Source organism: Pinus tabuliformis, chromosome 9 (genome assembly GCF_031772625.1).
Source record: "Pinus tabuliformis cultivar Carrire ecotype Pingquan chromosome 9, CPIR1, whole genome shotgun sequence".
NCBI classification, from domain to species: domain Eukaryota; kingdom Viridiplantae; phylum Streptophyta; class Pinopsida; order Pinales; family Pinaceae; genus Pinus; species Pinus tabuliformis.
In genome coordinates, this window is record NC_142307.1 from 999,167,132 (window position 1) to 999,187,081 (window position 19,950).

General features: G+C 35.7%; 1 pseudogene; it reads right to left on the reverse strand.

Moving 5' to 3' along the window:
- Positions 1 to 653: 653 nt before the first annotated feature.
- On the reverse strand, positions 654 to 1,973 carry LOC149152089 (uncharacterized; annotated as a pseudogene).
- Between the last annotated feature and the right edge of the window lie 17,977 nt (positions 1,974 to 19,950).

Consider the following 19,950-nt stretch of genomic DNA (forward strand, 5'->3'; position numbering starts at 1 on the left):
TGGCAAGAAGTTGCAAATATATTCAGTTTGTCTACAAAACACATCCATTCAATAGGAAATAAAGTCGCTGTAGAATAGTGACATTAGCATAAACATTTGTACTTTTCCTTAGTACAGTAAGGTATGTCTTATGGATCTGTTTTGAGAGGTTTTTGTATTTGTATTGAGGATGCAAAGTATCGATTTCATGGGAATATGAAAACCATTTAACTCCTAAATTGTGGAAATTTAAAGAAAGAAGACAAAAAAATGCATACAAAAATGAAAGGACAGGAAAAAATGAAGAAGCTAAGTTGATAGGTTTGAAATTTGAATTCTAGTTGCTACTAAATTGCTAATAAAATATGTTGCATGGGTACGTCTAAGACTTATACTTCTACACTAAACTTCTTTTGTCATACCTATAGAAAACTCCCCTATACAAAGAAAACTCATCCTTTTATCTGTACTGAAGAACAAGAATATACATCGAAACCAGTGTTTGCCCCCAATGGCTTTCACCCCAACAATGTAGATAGGTGCAACAACTGGAATACTTCAAGAACATTCATAGGAATGTTGTTTGTCAAATTGAGAGACCACGCCAAAACATTAGATTTGATTGTCAGATTCTTTTCCTTTAGCATCGTGGATGGAAGTAATCATTAGAATCCTCATAGCAGGCTGGCCCTTAGGAGTTCAATTGGTCTCTCTCTACTAAATGTGTCATTATCAAAGTCCTTATTTGATATGTGCTCTTGAGATTTAAGATTTGACCCATGACCCAATGGATTTAATCCAAGGACCTCCCACCCCATCGGATGACTTTCATGCATACTACCAGGAACATAATGTATAGATGGAGGGAGATCTATAAATGGTACCATACCATCATCCATATTTGACCCATTGAAACCACTTCTGAGAACACGAGGACTAGTCAAAGAACCATTCTTATTGTACACAAGTTCTGCCTTGCCACCAGAATATATAGATGATGAGTCGCCATTATAATCAGGAGAGCAGAAATCAAACCCAAGGCCTGAGCCATAACCACCCTGATCATCCATACCATGATAAGTACCACCATTAAAAGGCGCAAGGTCCAAATTCTCGACATTTTCCTTCTTTTGCCTTTTCCATCTCTTTGTAGAAGATGTCTTGTCATCCTTAAAATCTTCTTTAGCTCTTTCAGAGTGTAAGTAAACCCACAATTTTCTATCTCCATAAAATTGCACACAAGGATTGCGCTCATAATGCAGGCGATCCAATGCTCCACTAACAACCTGATTAACTTGTGCATCTGATACATCTTCTACAATGTACTAAGAATCCCTGATAAGTGTACAAACATCTTCCCTTGTGTCGATGCTCCTAGGCAATCTAGCAGCTGCATCTCTCACAAGGCATAGTATTGTCACATGAGGGGGCCTATCAGGCTTCAGCATAAAATGGTCCCAAGCCTTTGAGGTAGGTTTTCCACCACATCTCCTCAGTGGAGCAACAACTGCCTTACGCCCATCTACAACAGTGTAAGAGAAGGCCCTGTCAGGAATAGAGTATCAAAGAACTTCTTCTCTATGGAAATAAGCTCTCATATCAGCAGAACTTGGGGTGATAGTGATTGAAATTTTCTGAGCTCTCAAGTCCCGAAATATTTCCTTTTCATCTATACATGTTGGCATTGATGGTGGTGGTGGGGTAGGCAGAAGAACAATCTGTTGAAGAGTTTCTTGCCCATTTTTCATCCAATTTGCAAATTCTTCCACCAATTTTAAAAGAATCTTTTGAGAAATGCCCCATGCTTCTGGAGAACTTTGGACTTCCTTGGACTCGTGCCTTAGGGAGCTAGATACCACTAGACCAATCCATGACCAGCTCCTAGTAGATTTATCATAGACTGCAAGGGGCTTCCAACCCTTGACTCCTGGAGGTGTTGTCTTTGAAGAATTTTTTTTTAATGCTCCACGAACTAGATCCCGAAGTGGCTCTTGTGTTTCAAGGATCCCCCAGATTCATCTGCACCCACTTGAAAATTTCTTGGAAAGGAATAGAGGATGGGCTAGCTTTTCTTTCATGTTTTGGATAACTGGGATCTATACATGTTTTACACATGTCAGGATGGCCATCAAGGTGGCAATTTAAGAGCACGCAATTTTGATCCTCAGCCTTCCCATTAGAAGATAATGTGAACTGACCCTCCTGGTTTGAGCTCTCTCTTTCCCCATCACTTTTTTTAGATTGATTGACCACCTCTGAAATATCTTCTGCAGAGGGGAAAATCATCGATGTTCTAACCGCAGAGAGAAGATGTATAACAAAGAATGAAAAAATGGAAGCAACCAATGGTATAGCCATAGGGGGGAGCTTCTTTGAGGGTTTTGTGTCTGTGGTTACTTTATCAGCTATAATAGCTTGTTTGGAAGACAAGGTTGCTAAGGATACAATATTATCCTCCTTCACTTGTTTTTTCCCATGCTTACTTTCATCTATCTGTTGGAAGTTGGGTTGATCACTATTGTGCAAAGCATTTAGCTCTAAGACCCTACCAAGGATTTCAGCATCAACTTTTATTTTCCTTGCTTTTCTATTTCTAGGCTTGCATTCATCTCCATCCAAGCACATAAGGGGCTGGGCACTATCTTTAATTCCATTAGACTCTACCATCCTATCAAGGATTTTGGCATCCTATGCCTTCTTAGCACCTCTCTTCAATGGCTTTGCTCCAACCAATTCCTGGCATGAACCAAACCTAGGGTTAACATGCAACCCATTCAATTCTTTCCCTTTAGTAATGAAAATAGCATTTGATTTTGAAATCTTCTCCCCCATTTTCTTCAATGGCTTCTCCTTGTCTGTTTGCTCATGTAAACCGTACTGTGAATTGCCAACTGATCTATTTGAAACTACCCCGACAACTATTTTTGCATCCTCTTCCAAGTTAGTCTTCGCTCTTTTATGCAAAAACTTATCTTCACTTGATTGCATATATAAACTCATTTGACCATTGTTTTCAATGCTTGAAACCAATTTTGTATCACCAATTTCATCAACATCCTGATATTCTTCTGTCTGAGATAGAATAATTTCATCTGTCTCACTTTTCTCTGAGTCCTTGAATTTTCTTTGAAACCTTTTTGGAATCTTCGTATGCTCTTTGGGGTTTTCTAAACATACTAATTCTTCAGGCTCGTTATCAATTGGTCTTTGATTTCTTTTCTTTTTCTTCCCTTCATCAGATCTTGGGTTATCCAAAGACAAGCTAACACCCAATGCATATCTTCTATTTTGTGCAAGTGCTGACTGAACTTCTAAACACTCTACCTGGTGCTCTCCCAAGGACTATTCAATTGATTTCTTTTTCTTTGCTGAGATCCTCAACAGATTTTTTGATGATTGATTGATTGCTCCATTCTTTTTTTTTTAAGTTTCTTCGAGTTTTTAATATAGTCAGTTTATTGCTAATTTCTAATAAACTATGTTTCTAATTGCTACTAAATTGCTTATTACTTTAGAGAAATTTTGTGTTAACAATTGATACAAGAGTCGATCCATCTATCATCTAAAAGTGAAATGTTGAACATGGAGAACATCTCTGTCAACTTAATTTATTCATTGCAACCTTAAAATCACACACAATTTGATGAGAGATGTCAGATACATAGGCCATTACATAGTGATTATATGTGACTAATACTTAGAGACAGACCTCCACAAGCATAGTCGTCCCATGGAAGCTTAATGATCTATCTTGAATACAACTCCAACCATTTCCAGAAATTTGGAAGTTCTTTAGGGGTAAAATATGTTGGCAGTCTGAATTTATTTTTGCAGCTACTACTCTATATGAAATGACATTTTGGAAGTTGTGGCATTGCAAATGTGCTCTACTAGCTGCAAAAGATGTAACACAATCCATTATCCATAAGAAATTGGAAACTACCGCGTGTTCCCTCTCCACCCCTTCGTTTCTAGCAATATCTAGGTTGATTCCTTCTACCTGTATTCATACACTCCACACTATACATTCTCTTTGATACTTTCAGCAACATGAAATCGTAAGGATTAAAGTGATAACAATACATAGTAAAACAAAGATATACTCAATTGAAACAGAGTATAAACCTACATGATTAGATTTGTCTTCACTGTATTTATTCTTACTATTAATGGTTGCTTCCTTAACTGGACATAAACAATATTTATAACCTGTCATTAAGCAGTCAACAAGATTTTTTACACTCTAAACTAAGATGCTTGTATGCTTATAGAATTACCACAGGTCTTTCAACATGATTTATGACAAGATTTGTATTAGAACAATGGTACACCTTTTTCTGAGTTCAATATCTATTCAGGACTGTGTATTTTAATCTTCAGTACATTTTTGGAATGAAAAGAAGTGACAAGTCTGGTCTAAATAGGATAATTTTGTTATGGATATCTGAATATTTTTGTTTCCAATTATTCCAAACAGATTTCCAATAACTATCGAGGTAAGCTCCTCTATAATATATTTATGTATATCAGAAACCAACATTTGTGTAGTAATTTTAGCAAAACCATAGGTTAGGACCTATGCAAAAGGGTACTAGGACATAGGTATAGGAAACACCATGGGATAAATTTATTGCATGAGGCAAGGGCCTTTTCATTTCATGCAACAAAACCCATGCAAGTCATGCAACATGCACCATGACACTAGCTTGACTGATAAATCACACAAGTCATGCAACAAGCATCATGACACTAGCTTGAGTAATAAACAGCGTAAGTCATTATTGACCATGTAGGTGCTTACATGAGGTCATTTTGGTAAGACCATGCAGCTACTTACTTGAGGTCATTTTGATACTTCAAGTCAATATTTGACATCTAGTGGCCCATACTAAAGGGAACATTCAATTTTCATTCCTTGTGAGCAATATTGTCCCATGGATTTGTATGTTGTTGCCCATAATGTGTTAAACCATTCAGCTTGAGGAAGTACATTTAGGATATGGGTAGACATCCATGCATAATGTACAACATTACCCATAGTTACAAAATCCATCTCCTTCCATGCAAACTAGGAATTACATACAATACCACAAATCTTGAGCCCTGGTATTTGGTGAACTATCCAAGTGATTCCGGGCATGATAGTCAATCAAGTACTTAACTCTAGATGACTCAAAATGGGCATTGAGATAAGGTTCGTAATTTTCCAAAGTAAAAATCAAATAAATGATAAGATAATTCCAATGACAGTTAACAACACTTATGGGAAGCTTCATATTGGATTATCACTTTGTCTAGTACACATTTATACTTTGTCCTTTTATGTCAACAAGAAGATCTCAAGGTAGTGAGTATGAATCCACTTAAATTTTGTATAGTAATTCTTGTTAAACACATACATGGTAGACACAGAGTATGAATGATAAGCATGAGATTACATCTATTATTGACATGATATACATTTGTAATACATAGGAGTGACCCTTGGTTTCATGTTCCAAGTGGTCCCTTGGAATCCCTTTGGCTGTTCAACTTCCACACCAACCCTTAGAGGATTAGGTGTCCAACATTCCCCCCCTTAATCCGAAGGGTTATGTATGAGTCCAAGAAGAGAGTTGTAATATAAAACATGCAAAAATGCATGGCAACGCTAGGCTGAATGTGCTCTCTGAAATGTTGGTATAAGGGAGGTGGTTTAAGAATGACCACAAACACTCGAATGCTTAGTGCAGTTCCCGGAACTCTTCCAGATCTAGCAAGAAGCTGAGGTCTTCTGCTAGAGGAAGTGCTACTGATGTTTTGAAGAGGGAAACCTTCAACCATGAAAGGGAGGTCTCACCCCGCATAAAAGGGAGAACCTCAACCTGTGATGGTTTAAGGATTACCACCAACTCTAGAATGCTTTATGTAATTCTTCCAAAACTAGAAATAAGCTAAAGTCTTCTGCTAGAGGAACTGCCCCCAATCCTTTGAAGAGGCATCACTAACTAAAGGCATGCTCAAGGGCATCTATGTCTCTGGCTACAATTCTGAATCTGGTATGGTAGGTTATGGCTCAAGCTCGCTTGATGTGGATTTGAAGGTTGTAGATGGCCATCACTTCCCCCCTGTCAGATACAAGGTGATATGATGGAGGAAACTCAACTACAAGATTGTTCAATACTCTAGAACAAGTTCTGACATATGACTGAAATATCTTCTTGGTTGTTGAAGCCCATTGCCAAGAAGCGATCCATCCAAGATGAATCTTTGTTCTTGTAGGAATTTTGTTTATGAAGCATATGTTTGAAGAATGAGTGGTTTTATGACAGTGCATACATGGATGAAGATAAAAAAGTTGATCTTTCACATGGGAAACTCGATCACAATGTTGGCATTTAACAATTCGTTGTTGTTGTTGTGGAAGAGGAGGAGAATCTGGAACAGCTGAAGGTGAATTGTCATGAAGGAATCCAGCACTCTGAAATTGAATGGGCTTTGAGTAATCTGGAATATGAAAGGAAGCCTCCTTATCATATCCAAGAATTGTTTTGTGCTTGTTATGGACAAGCTCTTCCCAAGGTCTGATGACCGACTTGGGAAGTGCAGGCTGAATTTCTGCATTTGCATGTACAACTGCTGCTTCATTTGGTACTAGATCAACATTACTAATTCGTTGCTGATGGGTTTCATGATGCTTAAACTATTGTAACTCATCTTGCTGAAGCTGAGATTCAAGTTGCACAAAAACAATCTTCTCTTGTGTATGTTGCAAGCAAGTTTGAATGTCAAAAAGAGTTTCCTTGCTAATGTTGATTGTGCTTTCAGTAGTTAAGATAATTAGAGTTATTAATAACTCTATTAAATTTCCAATTTGATTCATTTTAAAACTTCAATAGGTCAACTCAATTCATCAACAATAATCCAAAAATAAATAAAAATTAGTGTGCAACCTTCTAGAGATTCAAAACTCCCTTGGAGCCCCTCCCAGAGAACCCTTGAATCATATCAGTTTTGGAATTCACCGCTAAGTAGGATTAGTTTTCTTGTTGCATCATGTCTGGCAGTGCGATAAATATGCCCACTCACACACCAAAGCGAGAAGAGGAGGCTGGAAGAGGCATCCGAACCATCTCTAGTATCCACAGAGTAGTTGATCTTTTTAAAAGGTTTTGGGTATGGAATAGGCTCGCCAATCGTGTTTACACCGCAAAACAAACTAAAATAGTAATCGATTAGGCTGGAACACACCCCCAAAACATCTCCTACATTTCCAATGACTCGCCTATTATCTCCCAAAGTGAGCAGGAGAAACTGTATGTGCCTCAGAATTTTCCTCTCGGCCCTTTTTATCATAGACCTGACTTAGATGAGTTAGAAATAATTAAAGGCAGTCTCATCTGTGAATGATATGAAGAGTGTCATTTCAATGGGAGGCAGGTACATATCAACGGGATCTAGATAAAGATGCAAGAAAATTGATCCATCAACGACAGGGAAATAGAGATCAACGCCTTGAGTGTATTCTAAAACATGCCTTGCTCAACTTGGCACCTATTCAGAATCTGTCTGATAGTGAGGATTCACATGTAACACCTGGAGTCTCATGGAGGTGGGATTCACATATTTTGGGATTTGTATATGAAAATATTATCATCTCTTCAGACCTTTATAAATAGAGGATAAACAAGAGGTGCATCAAGATCACTCTCCCACCAGCAAAGGGTGAAATTTTCTCCAAACACAGGGCTGCTCAATGAAATTAGTTTCGATCCCATAAACTACACGCTTTGCTTACCTGTAATTGAAATGGATGGTAAAGAAGATGTTGTCTTTGGAAATTTGCAGCAATTTGAGATTTATAAACAGAATAAAGAATCACAACCCCTCATGTCATATACGAACTTGATGAAACACTTGATCGATACAACTGATGATGCTCGAGCACTAAGAAATGGTAGTATAATACAGAGTCACTTGGGAAACGAAAATGTTGTTGCTGAAATTTGGAACAGAATGCGGCATCAACTACCATCCAACAACATCAAATGTGAGCCAACCGACAAAGCCATTTATGACGTTATAAGATTCTACACAAGCAAACGTAGGACCGGTTTTGCTGAAATTTAACTAGAGGCGTTGATGATCACTCAGGAATACAATTTCTTGAGAATTTCTTGGTTGCAGGGCCCGAGGATAGTGCTGAGGAGATTCCATGCAAAGTCAGATAAACCTTTGCAAATACACATGGCATATAAAAGTTTGTTTACAGGTCAGTGCATAGATATTAGACCAATCTCTCTTCAAGGTAGAATCGGGTATTAATTCTCACGCAAGAGGTTAGAATACACAACATATTTAAAATTAGGACCAACATATTTCATGAGGGAGTGTTAGTGTAGTATATCTTGCAAAAATAATAGAGGTTGCATCTAGAATTTAGCTGAGAAAACATTCATGTGAGAAGAGATTGCAGCTAGAATTTAGTTGAGAAAACATTCATGAAATGTAGAATTGATGGCAGAACTGACCTGCACAGAAAGGCCATAAAACAGGTGGCTCAAGTATGAGAAGGGAAGGATATCACCCGCTCTGATACCATGTTAAACACATACATGGCAGACATAGAGTACGAATGATAAGCATGAGAGTACATCTATTATTGACATGATATACATTTATAGTACGTGGTGGTGACCCTTGGTCACATATTCCAAGTGGTCCCTTGGACTCCCTTTGGTTGTTCAGCTTCCACATCAACCCTTAGAGGATTAGGTGTCCAACAATTTTGGAAACTCATGTTGTTATATGCCTAAAAGTACATTGTTCATTGGGGTTGATATCTGCTAAATTTTGGTATGTTCTATTCTTAGAGAATTTACTTCAATTTTTCATATTAGCCCAATGACGATATTCAAATTAGCAATCACATTAGCATGATATTAAAGTATAGATAGAACATAAACATAAACAACGGAAGACAATCCAAGACAAGAGGACACAAGATGTGGCACCAGCCAGGGACAAACCCCAATGTGGGGAAACCCTTGATTAATTCTTCTTATATTCTTCAATAGTTCAGCAAAGAGAATGAGATAGAGTACAATGATTTGAAGTCAATACTTGATTTCCCAAATAAGAGATCAAATATCTTCTCTATGACAATGACACAACGAGGTTGCAATTCTGATATCAAGTACTGAAGATATGCAGTTCCTTTGCTGCTTCACTAATCATGACAAGGCTACTAATCTGGCACCTTTCATATGCTACAAGGACTGGTGCATTTCATGGTAGACCTGGTCACTGGTTAGGGCACAAGCTCTGAGTGCTACAACACCCTAAACACACCCCACAGTTCATCTATTTACTATGGCTAGCCTTCATATCGTCCTCTAATGATACGTTGCCTTATAGGGCTACTTACCTTCTAAATGCAACTACTAAAAGGTCTCCAACTATTGGCTATGGGCTGCAGCCTAGCCCAGTAGTTGACTGTAGCTTTGATCCCTTCAAACAGTGATCCAAACAGTGTTTAAAAATCAGTCCCTAGCTCCTCCTTTTTGTGGATACTTATGCCCTTCATATCGAGCTCAAGAAAAAAACTAACATGCCCAAACAACCTTGCATTATACCATGTTGTCACCTATAACAATGTGACCGTTCATGCTAACGAGATACTCCTTTTTGCTGCAGTAGGTTCACTTTTCTGGCTGCATCTAAGGTTCCCTTACATGTTGTGATAAGGGCTCCTCTAATTGCGGCTTTAGGCCTTCATATGCTTCTGGTTAGGGCCTCTCCAATTGTGGCTAAGAGAGCTGCATATAAGGTCTTTTTATGACAGCAAATAGGAGCTTCACAAGACTACATATGGGTCTCTCTTAACAACATATTAGGGTTGTTGATTAGGCCTCTTGTTGCTGTGGAATAAGGCCTGCGTTTAGGACATTAGGGCACCTCCAAGATAGCGGCTATACATACTTTGTGACTGCGTTTAGGGCATGGTCAGATCTCCTTTTAGAACAATGACTAGACTTCCTCCTTGAGCTACGAATATAACTCCCTCTTGACAGTGTATAGATCTCCTCTTACCTGCAAAAATATCTCCCCATAAGACTGTGGCTAGGGCTCTTTAGTTCTGTGTCTAGGGCTCTCTTAGAAGACCCTTTCTTCATTGCGTCTAGGGCTTCTCCCTCTTGATCTCTCTAGCCACCAAACCCAAATGAGTGGAGAGAGATATTAGGAGAAGTGTGTGTACAAAATGACTTGAAGACCTCTTCTATTTATAATAAAACGTTGAGGACAAGTTGGGGTAATTTGGTTGTTGGCCAACCTTGACAAATTGTCAAATAACATAAATAAATTCATATCTCCATGAATACATGTCGGAATCAGATAATCTTTAGATCAATCCTACACCTCTCGACGAGAGGAATCCAAGAAAAATATCAGCTGCCATAAATAAGAAGACCCACATGGAGTTTGACCCTAGTTTCCAATTTTAACAATATCTAAACTAAAAAATGACCTAACACAAACCTTTTGATACCTTTTCCAACACATCTGCAATAAATGGTCCTATAAGTATAATCAAAACTAATCATAGGAAGCCAACTGGTCTTGAATTACCATGCCATTATTTGTGATAGCCTGCAGCCTTTGAAAATTTCACAATATAATTTGTCAACCCTATCCATACATGACAACATAACATTTTCATCATTTGAAATGTATCAATCCTAAATCATATGAAATGATTCATCACATTGTATTTATTTTTCATATCATGTTTGGGCCATTGTTACCTTAACTGGTAAAGGTACTTGTAGCCATAGTTACCAGATTCAAGTGAGCTTACTTGGCTAGTGTAACTCAGCTTGAATCTAACTCTAAGAAGATCAGATGGAATCGAAGCTTAAGTTGGACAAAATTCAAGGTCTAACTTAGACTCGAGCAAAACTATCTCATGATCTAACTTGGGCTTGGGCAAGAATCAGGTAAAACTTGACAGTTAAAAAATAAAATTTTTGTCCAAGTTATTTTATTTTGACCAAATTTCCTGAATTAACTCGTAAGTCTTGCTCGATTTTAAGTCAAACCTTGTTTCTTTGTCCATGTTGAGTTGGACCTAAAGCTTTATAGAAACATTTTCCTCAATGCTATTTCATAGAGACATATAATCAAGCTTAGGATTAGCGGATGCTTCCATCACTATGTCTATCATTTACAACCAAGACACAATACATTCATCTATTTGAAATCTGAGTGCCTTTAGAGCTACAACTTTGTAGCAGTACTTGCAAGAGTATCGAACTTGAGGGATTCCTATGAAGATACATGAAGAAAGAGGAGTGTGTATAGGGAAGTGCAGTACGCATGTTTGATACTTCCACACATTTTGAGGGCATGCCAATAGAAATTTCATTGTTGTTGGATACACTGGCATTGGTTAGTTTCAGAAAAGTTCTCTGCCAAATATGTTTTTTTCATGAAGTAATTTCCAACCAAGATTATAAATACTTGGAATTCCTAGGACATAGTGGTGTTATTTGTTGCATATATTTTTTATTTATTAGAATTCCACCACTAATAACTTCATTACATAGCTTCTCATTTAGTAATATATTACAACAGTGACTTGTTAAAGGAAAAAAATTTTGGTTTGTTTGAACGTCATAAACTGGAAGGAAATTTAGCTTTGAATTAGAAAAATGGAATATATTTTGAAAAATATGTTTTCTGATAAAATATAGGCCCATTTCTTGATCATTAAAAAAAATAGTCATGACAATAAGTAATGGTTTTGGACAAAATGAATTACATAATTCTCCAGCTCAAAAACAAGTTAGCATATTTAGTTTTGTCTGTATTAGAAAAAAATAAATGAGTAACATTAAGTTTGCTTTGAATATTTATAGAATCATTTCATAGATTTTAAATGGAAATTGCATGTGCTAATCTTTCTCAATTAATTACATGGAAAACAAGGGGCATACATAATTTGTTGGCTTCTGGGAATTGGATTTCTTTTCCCCCGGAATAGTACGCTGACAATTGAAGATTACTATGTTGAAGCTATATTCCTGGTTAGTATCGCAATTTACAAAGTCTTGTCTTATTTTTTTTTTAGTTTCTTATTGTAATCTTGTATCATCAATACTTTGATCCACCCATTAGATTTCTACTGATCAGTTTTATTGTTGAAGTGTCACCATTTCTTAAAGATAACTAGAGGAAATGATACAACTACAAAAGTGGAGCATGAGACACTCTTAATAGAAATTGCTAGCTCCTATGTGTTTGATTATTTTGGATAAAATTAAAACTACAATGTACCATAAGCATGGGAATTCAAAATATTGGAATAGAAATATGTGCATGTATTTGCATTTATTACTTTAGTTGAAGATAACATTTCATGAGCAAATGTTGTACACTAAGAACATAGTAGGTACACAATTTATTATATAGTGACGTTTTATTTGCTTTATTTATATAGATCATCTGGCCACATAGTGGCCATTATTGCCCAACTAAAGAAAACTTGGTCGAGTTTCTTGCTTTTATGGGGAAAAATGACATTAACAATATTGTTGATGTTGAGGTATATATCGTATAAATCTTTTATAGTATACTTTAGTTTATATTTTAGCGTTCATCGACTTTCATGTCTTATACTTTGCATTGTATTTCTTTTTTTAGGAAAGGAACTTAGTGTTGATGGTAAGAAGCAGGAATTGAAGAAAGAGGAGAACAATAACACTAGAGCAAAGAAATGAGAATTAAACAGAAAGAGAAGAGAACTCGTCTACTGGTACCCATAGAGCCAATATCCCACATAAGACACACACATAAAGACTGATGGTCAAGTCTTCAGAGTTGGTGAATTTACCTACAATGCCTTGGAAACACAATGATAATGTTTTGAAGTGATGAAACACTATTTCATGTGCAAATTTTATTCCAACCAATATTAACTTGGAAACTCATATGGTAATACTTGACATTTTATATAATATAATTTATGTAGTTTGAATTATTTATAGTTGCACTTGATATTACTTAGTATTATAATTAACATATGTAACTTTGCGTTTTCATATTATACGAACATGTACATTGTATGTCATTTTTTTTAATTTGGTTGCAAAATCATACTAATTAATTTATGTTGATTAATAATGAAAACATAAAATAAATTTAAAACTACTAAATTAGTAGTTTATGTTTATTAATGATGAACACATAAAATGAATATATGACTAAATTAGCTGCTTGTAACGATTTTTAATGAAAATAAATGAAATGAATATAAACTATTAAAGTAGTCATGTATATAATGAATATGATACTACCAAAAAATATAAATGACTAATGTAAATGATAAATTTGTGATTACAAATGACGACTAAATTTTGCATATGTACGACTATTAGTAGCTAATTTTAGTATCTTATAACATGACTAAAATTTAGTCATATATCTTTGGTCATTAATTGGTTTCAAACGATGACTAAAATTTGCATATATATGATTATTAGTAGCTAATTTTCAGTATCTTATAACACAACCAACATTTTGGTCATATTTCTTTGGTCATTAATTGGTTTTCTCGGTGATCTTTTAGTAATATATTTTGTTGTATATTTGGTCATTAATTGTGACAATTAATGACCAAATCAATGATTAAATCAATGACCAAATCAATGACTAAATTAATGACAAAATCAATGACCAAATCAATGACTAAATTAATGACCAAATCAATGACTAAATTAATGTCTAAATTAATGACTAAATATACTACTAGACAATAAAATTGAGACAACCAATTAATGACTAAGCTAAAAACGACTAAAAGTTGGTCGCGTTATAAGATAATATAAATTAGCTACTATTGGTCGCCGACCGAAAAATTGTGGTTTATATGCAAATTTAAGTCATTTTTTTAGTAACTAATTAGCCATTTTGTACTAGTGAAAAGTTGCGTGGACCAAGAAGTGCAGAAAATGTGGGCCTCTCCACACAATAGAGTTACATGTCCAAATATAGCATGTACAAAATAATTTTTGCAGTCGTATTTGTGCAGAGCAAGTAGTGTGGAAAAATCAATGTGGATGAAATATCGACATCTCCACAAAATATAGAGTTACGTAATAAAATTGTATACGTCAATTTCTTACTAAAATATTAGAAATAGAAGTCGTTAGTGGACGAAATGCAAACCTCTTCGCACAATAGAATTACATGTCCAGACTATGCAGTCATCGCTATGTGGAGCAAGCAATCTGGATGAAATATGGACCTCTCCAAACAAATACAAAATCAATTATTAATTGTCCAAAAGAAGTTATGAGGAGGCGACAATAACAAGAAAATGCAAGTGTGAAAAACACTCTTGAATAAGGATTTAATAATGCATATACGGGAAAATGACTAGTTGTGCGGAGAAAGCGGTCTAGTACAATATAACGCTTCCGCACATATACCTAATTTTTAGAATTGAAATATTATCAATAATTGTGTCGATCTATTTATATTATTTTATTATTGGAAAATAAATACGTCATTGCCAAAAAAATAACATTATGAAAAAGAGATCAATTATTTTTATTTTGTTTTACTATTGGGAAACAAATACATCATTACCGAGAAAACAACTAATAACTTTTGTAAAATAAACTTAGCCTATTGTGCGGAACTTAGCTCATTGTGCAAAGCTTATAGCATATTGTGCGGAACTTAGCTCATTATGCAAAGCTTATAGCATGTTGTGCGGAACTTGGCTCATTGTGCGGAGCTATTTATTTTATTTTATTATTGGAAAATGAATACATCATTACTGAGAAAACACTATGCAAAACTTAGTTCATTGTGTAGAACTTATAGCCTCTTGTGCGAAACTTAGCTCATTGTGCAAAGCTTATAGCCTATTGTGAAAAACTCAGTTCATTATGCAAAGCTTAGGGTAATTTTGTGGAACTATTTATTTTATTTTATTACTAGAAAACAAATACGTCATTACCTTTATTGTTGGAAAACGAATACATCATTACCGAAAAAAAAACTAATAACTTATGCGTGACAAACTTTTCTTTTTGTAAATCAAGATTCTATTCATTCTTCCAAAAAGAGGTACAATAGTAGCAAAATGCAAGTAGTCTCACCTTGACTAGGTTTGTTGATTATCATGATCAACATATGAAAAAGAAATATAAAAACATCTAAAGACACAGTCCACAACTTAGGAGGCCACAAGCACCATTAAACACATAAAACAAGTAAAACACCTAGAACCATGTTAGTCATCAGAAGTGATGGAGGTTGAGTTGTCCGCAGTTGCTCTTGGAGGAGGTGGAGGACGGAATGTGAATTGAATGTGCTCTTCGAAGTGGGCCATCCAAGCATCCATCTTCTCTACTTTCTCATATAACATATTTTGGCCTTGCAAAAACACCATTATGCGCTCCCTAACATGGAAATGGAAGTAGTGCATTTTTTTCAAAGTAGCAATGAGCTCTGTTGGCTTCTCCTGCCTCACCCACTCCAAGGTTTCCAAGCATTCAGTACTGACTGGATTAAATCCCGACAGTTCTCTAAACAACAATCTTGTCTCTGACCATGTCCCAAATTACGAGCCTTCTCTCCTCACCCCGAACCGTCGTGACGAATAATCCCACCTAGTTGTTGGCTCTTTGGGGTGGGACCCCCATGACCAGCCACTGAGCCACCATGACCATGACTACCACATGCCTCAGAAGCCACCCAACCAGAACGACCTTCGTTGCTACCACCGCAACTTCCAGAGACCACCCATCCCAAGCGACTTGCATTAATACTGCCCTGCCTAGAGCTAGTGGTCATCATTTCCATCAATAAGGGAGACACACAACCCCTCGGGTTTCTCAAATTGGGCTTAAGCTATGAAGAGGAACGAGCCAAATGGGGATTCAGACACATTATGACCGACCCTACATCGCTGAGATGAGCTGAAGATGACCATTGGGTAACTTCAAAAACCTCAATTTTCATCGAGGAGAAACACCGTACCCCCACTGGTAGGACCACAACCAACCAACCGAGGATGAAGGCAAAGAACCGAAATTCCTAGCCAACAACGAGGACCTGGGTCTACAATTCACAATCCCTCTCCTTGAATAGGACCCCCACTAACCAAACCACCCAAAATCCAACACGCATGCTCCAAAGACACCACCTGACCTTGCAGGACCTAGAGAGAGGACCACTGAAGGCAGTGAGCCAAATTTCACTCTAGCTCGTAGGGGATGCCACCAGACCCCAACAAGACAAGCCAAACAAAACTAGAGCCATAAGCTCAAACCATTCCCTACGCGTGATGAGCATAAACCGAATACCAAAGTGGAAATTAATAAGAATGGACACCCGTAAGTGGAGGAGGGGACATTGGCGGCGAAGACGCCACCTCTCTTAGACAAGGTGCCCTCGAAAACAACTGCTTCTTTGCTCAAAGATCAAACTGTATGTACCATAAAAACACCAAACCAAAAATGTTTGATAGAAAACCTCGCCACCCTCCATAAATCGTCGGTAGACGCCACCTCCAATGAGTTTCAAGACGGATTGAGGTCTCACACAAGTTACATTACCATCTCTTTTACATAAGGTGCATTGAGAGGATGGGGATGTCGGTCCTCGCGCCTTCAGATATGTGGTATTCATGAATGCCCATGTGTTACCTCGGTATCGTCGTCGACTTGGTTAATCACTCTCGTCGTGGATTATGTGCGACAAAATTAACCTATTGTGTGGAAGCGAAAAATTTAGCCTATTGTGTTGAACTTAGCTCATTGTACGAAGATTATAGCCTATTGTGTGGAACTTAGCTCATTATGCAAAGCTTATATCCTATTGTGCGAAAATTAGCGCAATGTGCAGAGCTATTTATTTTATTTTATTACTGGAAAACAAACATATCATTACCTTTATTGTTAGAAACTGAATACATAATTTCCGAGAAAACAATTAATAACTTTTGTGCAAAAAACTTATTCTATTGTGTGGAAGCGCTAAATTTATCTTATTGTGCGGAACTCAACTCATTGTGCAGAGCTTATAGCCTATTATGTGAAACTTAGATCATTGTGTGGAGCTTATAGCCTATTTTGCGGAACTTAGATCATTGTGCGAGGCTTATAGCCTATTGTGTGGAACTTAGCTCATTGTGCGCAACTTATAGCCTATTGTGTGAAACTTAGCTCATTGTGTAGAGCTTATGGCCTATTGTGTGGAGCTATATATTTTATTTTATTATTGGGAAACGAGTACATCATTAGCGAGAAAACACTATGCAAAAAAATAATATTATTTTATTTTATTATTGGAAAATGAATATGTCATTACCTTTATTATTGAAAACTGAATACATTATTACGAAGAAAACAACCAATAAATTTTGTGCAACAAACTTAGCCTATTGTGTGGAAGTGAGAAACTTAGCCTATCATGCAAAACTTAGCTCATTGTGCGGAGCTTATAACCTATTGTGCAAAACTTAGCTCATTGTGTAGAGCTTATAACCTATTATGTAGAGCTATTTATTTTATTTTATTATTGGAAAATGAATACATCATTATCTAGAAAACACTATGCAAAAATAATAGTGGTAAAGGTAGGGACTATGTTGCATTGTAGTTGTTACACTTGTTTATAATTCCCTTTGTTACACATGTTCAATATAATGTGTTGTGTTAGGATGTTGCATTGTATGTAGTGTTGTAGATATATAGATATAATTTTTTAGATTTTATAAAGATCTTTCAACATTAATTATTAATGTAAACAATGTTTATAGTTGTATTTTGTTATGTTATAAAGATACATAATGTAGTTGGAATATTTTTCTCGGGTGTCTTAATGTTGAAAATTAATATTATTAATATTTATATTTGTGTTTTCTATTGTTGTGTTTTTTTTATGGTTTAAATTCATATTATCTTTAGTGAGATTAATTTACAACTTACTTTGTTATATCTATGATTGATACATGTTTGGATTGTTGACAATTTGAATAAGTAATGGAGGAGGATGATTAATGTGTGCGTTAATGAAGGTAGTTGTGTGACACTTGCATTACCATTCAAGCAAAGAAATGAAGGACAAAAAAATAATGCGTATTTATGTAGTACTAAACAAGACTCTTGAGTTTGTACTATTTGTTTTTTTATTATTCCCAAGGTATTTTGCAAAATGACAAGTTGGATTTTTGTACATAGATCTAAGCATATATTTATATTTACCGAGCCAAGAAGTAGAACGCCAATATGCTAAAGGGGTATGGTTGAGACATGGTTAAAAAAAGCCATGGAATTGTAGAAGATTTGTTTGTTTTTTTTTTTTTTTTTCACTTCTGGTTCACGGATACCCGCGTCAATGGGTAGCCGCTACATCCAGGGTTGTTCAACACTGAGTGGACGCGCCCGAAGGCATCAACACCCCTCGGCCTATTTACTGACCTAACCCCAAGAGCTTTGAGGATTCGACCCTGTGACCTCCCATTGGCGAGGCACTTGATTTGACCGATTGAGCTAACTCTTGGGGCTGTAGAAGATTTGTTATTTACATAAAGCCTAAACTAATTTGGGTTTCTCAAGTAACTAGGAGTTTGACACCGTTCTTACCAAAAAAATAAACTCATGTATTTGTTCTGCAAAATGCTAAGGGCTATGAGACTTGGGAGGGGAATGAGGAATTCAAATTCCATGAATATAGATTGTGCTTACCTTTTAAGTTCTTAGAGAGGAGCTATCAATTATAATAAATATATAACCCATTGCCAACTATAACCAAATTAATGTGCAGAAGATAATATTTTTTTTCTTTATAGCACTAACCTAATTAGAATTTAACATTTTCATGTTCGATTCACAAAAAAGAGATAGTTGAGGTTATTAGTCTAAAATTCATTTTGTTAAGGTGCACAAAATGTGTAGAGGATATTTTTTTCTTTATAGCACTAGCCTAATTGGAGTTTAACACTTCCATGTTCCATCCACAAAGAAGAGATCATTGGGGTTATTAATCTAATATTCATTTTGTTATGGTGCACAAAATGGCTTGGGAGATAGAGGAGAAACAAGGGTGTCAATTGTATAGCTTTTCTTAAAAGAGAGTGAGTAATAATGAATTTGAATTTTATTATTATTATTATTGTTTAGACAACATCTAGCCTTAAAATTTAACCAATTGTATAATTAGCAATTGCCTTGCTAGGTTCAAAGTGTATGTTGTTAGAATTGGTAGTGTAAGAATAAGATATAAAGTAAATCTCCTATATTTAAATAAATTGTGCAACAAAAATACTATGGAAATAAGGGATTAAGAAGATATTGCAAATGAATGAAATAAAAATGTTCTCATGTCAGATTTATTTTTCATGGGTAAAAGTTTTGAATGAGATAATTCTCCCTAGTTTTCTAATTTCACAAATCAAAACTATTTTTAAAATTTGTGTATTAAATAACAAATCAATTATTTTCAAACTCAAAAACAATGCCCACAATTTATCAAGTGAAACTAATTCTTGGATTAAAATTCCCAAATCACTCAAAGGAGATCAAGGATGAACATCACCTTTTAACAAGCCCTACTATTAATTGTATGAAACATAACTTTATTCAGCGCCCTAACTTATGTATTGTTAAAGAACTCCTTATGTACAAAAATAATCTGATGACCTTGGTAATTCATTTCCATCATGTTGAAATATAGAAACCATATTATAAAAAGTATTGTGTTTGATTCATTTTATTTAACCATTAGAGCTTATTGATCTTAAGAGACGATAAACACCAATATCATTGTACTGTGTGCATAACATTCAAATAAATTCCAATTTACTTACATGCATGAAATAATATATAAATTTTATTTCAAAGTTGGGTACATTATACTTTTCTTTTGAAGACCAATGATAAATGTAAGAAATCCTTTGAAAATCAAAAGAGTTTTGCA